At 37.8% G+C, this 8,138-nt stretch overlaps 1 protein-coding gene and 1 long non-coding RNA gene across 2 annotated transcripts in view; one reads left to right on the top strand and one right to left on the bottom strand.

Annotated features, from left to right (window-relative positions):
- The window catches only part of LOC106514554 (uncharacterized), a 14,881-nt gene extending 12,514 nt beyond the window's left edge, over positions 1–2,367 (bottom strand). The window contains exon 1 of the long non-coding RNA XR_001309896.1: positions 2,326–2,367. This is a non-coding gene — a long non-coding RNA (uncharacterized LOC106514554). The remainder of the gene's footprint in view (positions 1–2,325) is intronic.
- The window catches only part of sh2d3ca (SH2 domain containing 3Ca), a gene marked incomplete in the record, with an annotated part of 74,791 nt that overhangs the window by 41,451 nt on the left and 25,202 nt on the right, over positions 1–8,138 (top strand).

Here is an 8,138-nt window from a genome sequence, read left to right on the forward strand (position 1 = left end):
GGTATTGTATGGTATGGTATGGTATGGTATGGTATGGTATGGTATGGTATGGTATGGTATGGTATGGTATGGTATGGTATGGTATTTCCTATTACCGCAATATTATGTGGATTACTGCAAATATAGTAGTTAGGTTCCATGAAAAAATCTGCAAAAGATGGAGTCCTCAAACTGTGAAACGCAACTTTGCGGGGTTTCAATGTAATRCAAAACGCGTGGTATAGAGTTTTATAAAATGGTATTTATGTGACTTATGTAGATTAGTATTTAGGTCCTAAATTGAATCATTGATGTCGTTCAAAGATCCATCTTTAACAGGTAAGAYATTATTTATTCATAGCCTGTTCACAGAACTCAGCTGCAAAGAGTGTGTTGTGCCTTTTTAAGGGTTTTAATTCTTTAATTCTTGTCTGTAGGTGAAGCCTGTGATGAACAAAACAAATAAATAAGATGGACAAATAATCAGTGAAAAACAGTAGAAAAGCTGTAGTAGACAAGGATTTTGGCTGCGTTTCAACTTGCAAAGATGATTAAACCTCTGCTGTCACTCAATGATTAATTAATTAGATGCTGTGTCACCATGTGTGTGTGTCTCCTTAGTTACAAGGCAGCAGCTAATGACCACAACCATTGTTCATATATTAAAAAAACTATGTCTCAGCATATATTTGAATCAAACCAACAACTCTGTGGCAGCTGATGAACGAAGCAAACAGTCTCTCTTTAAAAAGAAGCATCTGAGATTTGTCATTGATAAAGTCTGAGTTCATCATCACCACAAATTCCGATTGGACTTGTCACTTTTGCATTTCTGCCAAGTCATTTTCTCCAGTTTGTTCAAATTTACACGTTATCTCACGGGCTCCACTGCTGAGGCTTTTCATCATTAATGATACATTTATCGCTGACRGCTCAGCAGTATATCATCAATGTTGTGGAAATCTGGTTAATAAGTAATAACCAAGCTGTCTGTCTTCACCAGCAGCCCCCTTGCCTATGAGTCCCTCAGCTGCTGCCTCCTCCCCGTCCTCTTTAACTGCATTGGAGAAATGCATTTTAGATTTGTGGGGTTCCCTCCACACYTGCCACTGTGGAGATATACGGTCCTGCTGTGGATAGTAAAGGTACCAGCTTGTGGTTAAATGGCAAATCAGGAATAGATGTGTGTTTGTGTGTAGACAGTACGTCTGTTTGTTGCATTTTAAATGATTTCCTATGTGTCTACATTTCATTTGTGTGTTAATAGAGAAGGTTAGCACTGTCCTGAGACCTTCCATCCATCACGGTGGTGACCTTTTACCCCTAAAACCCAGAAAATTGGCTATTAATGGTCAAACCCAGAGAAGCAGGGATGACAGAGCGGCATCACCTTTAGGAGAAATGTCAGGTCTTTTTTAAAAGAACAAAAGACACTCAGGATAAGAAAAGCACGATTTTATTGAGTCTGGAGCATAATAGTCATATTTGCTGTAATGAGGTATTTTTAAGGACAGCATGGCGCCATTGTACCTCTGTGTTACCCAATGTAAGTTCTGACAAAATGAAAGGTTATCTCCATTGGTTTAGCATCTTTAAGTCATAGCAGCTGGTTCCAAATGCTTTAGATGTTCTCAACTCAGGCTTCAATTAGAGATGAGAAAGAAGACGTTATAATCAGAGAAGCTTTAATAAATTTGAGATTTGAATAAACTTGGGAAAATGAGCTGTTTCTTTAGGGGAAAATGACCGATAGATAATGGGTGCCTGTGGACGAGTGGTTAGGAGAGTTGTCCTCCAATGAGAGGGTTGGTGGCTCGATTCCAGCATTATTCAGTCCCATGTTGATGTGTCCCCTCCCCAGCAGTGTATGAATGTGATCTACAGCACTGATTAGTCTCTATAGAATGTTTTATTTAGATTAGCCTTGCAGAGAGCCAGTAGAGTGCTGTGTGAATGGGTAATGAGGACACAGAGCAAAGTGCTTTGAGTATTTTGCTTGGATATAAAGGTTCTATATAAGAACAGTCCATTTACTATTTAACGTTTGGAGAACTAGTTTAATTTCAGAGGAGTCCATTTTGGTTTTGCTCTGACCAGCTGCTATCTGCTCAGAATTAAACCAAATTCTGAGCAGTTCTCCAAACTGAGGCTGTTCGAAGAGCTACAGCAGGTACCATATTTATTCAAGAATAATACGTAAAATTTAATTCATAAAATCATCCATAAAGTTGGGGGTTAGTGTTATACTTGGATAAATATTTTTACTTATGTATTTTAACTGAAATATTGGCTTCATTCAGTCTGGAAAGGAGACCGCGCTGTAAAAAGCAGTTGAAGCAAGCTTACCTCTGACACTCCTCCATGCATCAGAGAGAGATGGTAACAGATCCAGGCAGGSGACATGATGTGAAAAAAAAGGCAGTCCTGCACCTTAGTAATGATAACGAACTAAAGACATTGGAGTGTGACCGAGCCATTGCTGGAACAACAACAACAACCAGATGTTCATCTGGAATGGCTTCCGTCTACCGGTGTTCTGAAAAAGTTTGTATCCCTGACAAAAGTTTCCCCACCAGAGGGGGCGCTCACGAGTAGGAAGTAATCTGCTTTCCCCCACAAGATGGCCCAAATCTCATGTGAAGTCTCTGACTTTTGTGTTGGCGCATCCTGGTGGACTATGTGTAAAATGACAGAATTCATATGATGCTGCTACAGTTGATATATATTTGTTGTCAAAATACCTTTTAGTACATGTGTTGTTAAAATAAAATGAACAGACCAATGATTATTTTACTGATATTTATAAAGACGGCAAAGACTGAAAAATCTTGAAGTCTGTATGAAATTGGAGGTAGTTTGAAGATTAAAATTTTTATGCTTTGTAAGCTCAAAAAAGKGGGGGTCGTATTATACATGAGATCGTTTTATACACGAATAAATAYGGTAAGCGTTGGATAATTTATACCTGGATATAAAGAACAGACACACAGCAGGGTGAAGTCCCCTGAGCGAGAAGTCCAAGATTACAAACTGCGCAGTCGCACACGTCAGCAAAGATGACAGCTTGTTTGTCTGGTGGTTCTTTATACCAACTTGCGAGTTGTAACTTCCTGTTATCTAGGTTTCAAGTTCAGGACGGCCCCCCACTACATGTGGCTCTGCAGTTGCTCCTCGCACTTGGGGTGACAGGTTTTTTGTGTTCTTTTCTCGCCATCGCTAACATTTCTGGGAAACAACRTRACTTCCYTATCACACAGTTACAAAACAGAAAACAAGACTAATGAACCAACATTTCTAACAGTGAGATATTCATCGTTCATAAACTTTAAACTGCTTTAAATTTTGCTTAAAAGCTTTTTCAGATGTGTGATTGTGACATGGGTCTGTTTGCAATCATTCTTTAAAACAACAGCATGGATAAAAGCTTTAAATAAAACAATGTCATCACAATTTTACCTGCCTGTAATAATGACAAAACTGCAGTAATTTACAGTTTCTGTCATGCAGATGAGATCAGGCACATGAGGGAGGAGATGTGTTGCAGTTAGGACAGAAAACTTTGCAGCAGTGTAAAAACACAAACCTGTGATATGTTTGTCACTCCGTACAAAGATTTCAAAACATTTTGAGCACTCACATTTAGATTTTCTTCAGAACATAAAATCTACACATTTAGAAACGGTGTTGTATAAAGTATCACTTTGTGATACTTGAGTAAAAGTACAAGTATCTTATCATAAAAATACTTTGGTAAAAGTTAAAATCTCCTCTAAGAATATTACTTGAGTAAAAATCTTAAAGGATCTTATTTATTTTGTACTTAAGTATCAAAAGTAAATTTCTGACATAAAATGTACTTAAGTCTTAAAAGTAAAAGTGTTGAGTAAAAATGAGAGGTTAGATTTTCCAAATATGTTTTTTAAAGGCGTGCAGCTGTGATGGATTGTGTACAAACTACTATGTGTCAGAATGGTATATACTTATACATCTCATCCAACCAGAATTAAATTCAAAGGCACAGTTTATTGTGATAAATTATTTTTAACAATAATGAGCCAGAATGAGACTTTCAATTTCTTACCTTTTTTAAAGAATGTAGGGAGTAGAAAGTACATACAGTATAATTGTGTAAAAATGTAAGGAGTAAAAGCAAAAAGTTGGCTGAAAAAAATTTACTCAAAAACAGATAGCCAACATTTCTACTTAAGTACAGTAACAATGTATTTGTACTTATTTTACAACTCTGTTTAGAATATGCAGTTAGCTGGTTTAGCRTGTCTTTTCAACACTTCCCTTTGTCCTCGTCGCCTCGCCTCTTGGTGAAACTCTTCTTCTGTTACACGGCGTCGATGCACATTTCCACACCGACATCGAGGTTGAGCGGATCGACGAGGGGAAGGTGCACCAGCAGGAGAATGATGTGATGTGTTTGTGAGTTGTCAGGTTGAGACTTTGAAGAGACGAAGAAAAAAATGATACATTACTTGATTACTATGCGAGAAATATTAYGACTGTACGCAGACCTGTTCGCTGTGGTGTTAATAAGTGACCCACGTCGGCTTGTTTTCCCCTCTGTGTGTCATAGAGGACCAGAGCGCAGCATCACCGGAGGTGGGCTGAAATGTTTGCCTCCAGCTTGGTAGATGGAGAAACCTGATGAGAAGTGGTGGAAAATAAAGTGGAGACGTCACGGGATGAGTCAGACGAATGTTTGAGAGCTCTATAAATCGCTCGGCGGTGAGGTGGAGGAGAATTACAAGCGGCACAGAAAGGCGGCCTGAGATGCGGTGATTGAACGGCGAATSCTTCATCCTCCCTGATTGCTCTGAGCTTTGCTCGGGACGGGAAAGACGGACAGGGGTGGGACACCTTGAGTTATTTTATTTGCAGGGTTCGAAGTTTCAAGTCTTTTAAAAAAGTCAATTTAAAGTCGTCTGTGTTTGCTGCAGCATCTGCGTCAGGTAAARCCACTTGACCAAAACAGTTAATCGCCGACACAACCGATGACTCATGGAAGAGAAGAATAAATAAACGCAGCAGGATGAGATCACGCCTATGAACTCCCAGCCGCACATCCAGCAGGATAATTCCCTTTGACCGGCTCTGTTTTCCTCCTGGATACACCTCGCTACACATGACGGAGCAAAGCACACATGGGGCACGTTAACCTCCCTCTCTGTCACACGCCAGCATTCCTTTTCCTCGGGGGAAACACCAGCTGGGGCGTGACGAGGATGCGCCACTATGGCAACAGCATCAATGGGCGTGGCAATGATGAGTTTTTACACCCCTATGTAGTAATATTGGGATAAAAAGAAACATCTCATACTAAATATTGATTCTAGCTGACTCAACAACTTTTACTTTAGTGTCTCTAAAATGGACCAAGTTATAACATTGTTGTTACCCTGAGGCAGATTGCTGGATTTACTCTGACAGTTAATGCGGTTTTTGTTCAGCTCAAAGTCTGTGTTGAGGACAACCGTCAGCTACAAGAACACCAACCTACAGTTTAATATCTGTAAAAGTGACTGAGTTAGAGACAGTTTTGTCCTGTTTAAAGTTAGTTGACCATCTAGAATACGCATGATTCCAAAACTTTATCAACTCTTCTCATCTAATGATTACTTTAAGAGGTCTTCATTAAAATGATTCCTCTAATTTATGATCAGTTTTATTATCTGACAGACAAACACGCAGCTACATTCATGGTTTTGATCTGTTAAAAGGGACATCATTGAAGGTTAAGTTCCTTTAGTGCACGTGTATCGAGCTGAACAAATCTCACCCTCTTTAACATTTTATACAGGTCCAAAGGTAAAATAGCTTTTTTTCTTTTTTGTCTCAYGACAGCTGGTCAACTTTCAAGCCAAGAAAATGAAGTTTGAATTTTTCATTCAACTTTGACTTTGATGTGGAACGAACAACAGGGAATCGACTCTAACAATCTTTTTGTGTTTCTTCTTGTTTTAAAATCAAATAATTAGATTTTTAGTGAGGGTTTTCTAAGTTTACAGGATTTGCCTGATTGAGATCAAATGTATCTTTTATAGAAATGATAAATGAAAGTTGTTGATAGAGTAAGGCATAAGAAATGAATGCTAATGTTTTTTTTATTAAATATTCTTTTCTTTGTCCATTACAGTTGTGTATGTTCCACATAAATGCTACATAAAACATAATTTAGAAAGGTAATTTTCATTTCTCTAAGAATAATTTGTGAAATGACATTTATTTAACAAATATTAACAGAACTTTGCCCTTGGCTTGTACCAAGGTTTGACTTTTGGCCTCTTTTGTCAATGAGTTTGAGCCCAATGCTTCAGTGCCTCACAAAGCTCATGTTTCTTTGTTTCTTGGGCTTGAATTTCAGTTTTTTGTATGGATACAATGCACAGTCGTCACAAAAAAAAGTAAATAAGATGACCTTTTTCTAAAATTCAGCAGAGAAATGATGTAATGTGCAACAGAAGCAACCAGAAAACCTATCACCTTTTAGTTCATTTAGATTCTCATTTAACTCAGCTTGATCCATCCTCCTTCCTGCTCCTTGTTCTTTGCAGTAAAGCGTTATAATATTTAACACCAAATGCATGTTTTATCTACAGTATTTACTCCATGTGTGGCTCGGTTGCTGTTATTAGCAGATGTGTTAGGTTTATCTGATTTGCATTAGGCACAACYAGCTCATCTAATTAAATCTGTGCGATCTTTAATCAGCGAGTGCATCACACTGTAGGTATTTAGTAACTGCTGCTTCTTTAATGTCTCCAGATGCTTCTTTAGACAAATAAATAAATAAATAAATAAATAAATAAATAAATAAATAAATAAATAAATAAATAAATAAATAAATAAATAAATAAATAAATAAATAAATAAATAAATAAATAAATAAATAAATAAATAAATAAATACGCTGTCATCTCCTTCTCTACTCAAGTGTACTCTTGTGTTGGCAGGTATTTGCGCTGCTCGGTGTGTGTCCCTCGTGCTGTGAAATCTTGTATCCGTTTTTGTGTTTCGGCTTGTTAYGTAACACTGGTAGGAGAAAAAGATGATATCTGTGGAAGAAGCTTTCAGTGCATCCGTGTTGGATTTAAGGTACGCAGGCTTTAGGCATAAAGATTGTTGTTTTCAACTTTGTGAGTGTAAAAGTTCCTCTGTTTTTCCTCCCATTTGTTTCTCATTTCTTCAAACTCGAGTAACTTATTTTCCCCATTTTCCTCCTCATTGCTGCTGCTGTCTCCTGCAAATATCCAAATGATTTGAAGAAATCGAAATAAATGAGGCCCAAAAAGAAAACAGATCAATCATCAGAGAGTGTCAGGATTGTGGAAGTGTTACTAATAACCCTAACTGCACATGCCGGCGCACAAAGGACGATCAGCTCCGCAGGCAGCTGATTTTATCATATATCTTTGCTGCAGTGACAGCTACGAGCACACCGAACACTCATGTTTCCCTCTCAGTGCTGAGTTTCTTAACAAGTTATTGATTGATGTTGTTGAAAGGGTTGATTAGAGATAGGAAATGAGGAAAGAAAGAGCTTTTAAAACCAGAAAATAGTAGAAAAACAGATGATTTTGGTTTCTGATTTTGATTATTTTAACTTTTCTGTGAAAATTACGATTAAAGCTATGAAAAACATGTATTACTTAAAGAGAATAAAAAAGCAACTTTTTGTACATTTTCTCTAAAAGAAATAAGGTAATTTCCCAAATGGAAGTTTTCCACAGAACTCCGCATAAAGAATCTGAACTGTTGCTTTAATAAGCGTCTCTCTGTAACGGCTTTTACAGTTAATTTAATCATCGGTCTGAGGTTGGAGAGAATGAGGGGATATTCTGAGGAGAAGTTTTCAAAAAAAAGGGACCTGTAGAACCACTTGCAGTCTCCGTGTGAGCGTGGGTGTGTGTCACATCCTGTCCGCCAGCTGTCACTCAATCCGGGGGGGGGTTGATTTGATTTGATTTGATTTATTTAACAGGAAAAGATTATTAAAAATCAAGCCTGACTCAGCATAATTGCTGTTTTACAGCAGGTTCCTATTCTGCAGCACATGAAACACTCAGAATTACAGCATCACAATCACATCATTATACACCATAGACACAAAGACAAACAAGCATACCAAATTTCAGGAAGGCAGCATTTGC

Source organism: Austrofundulus limnaeus, unplaced genomic scaffold (genome assembly GCF_001266775.1).
Source record: "Austrofundulus limnaeus strain Quisiro unplaced genomic scaffold, Austrofundulus_limnaeus-1.0 Scaffold20, whole genome shotgun sequence".
In the NCBI taxonomy this organism is placed as follows: Eukaryota; Metazoa; Chordata; class Actinopteri; order Cyprinodontiformes; family Rivulidae; genus Austrofundulus; species Austrofundulus limnaeus.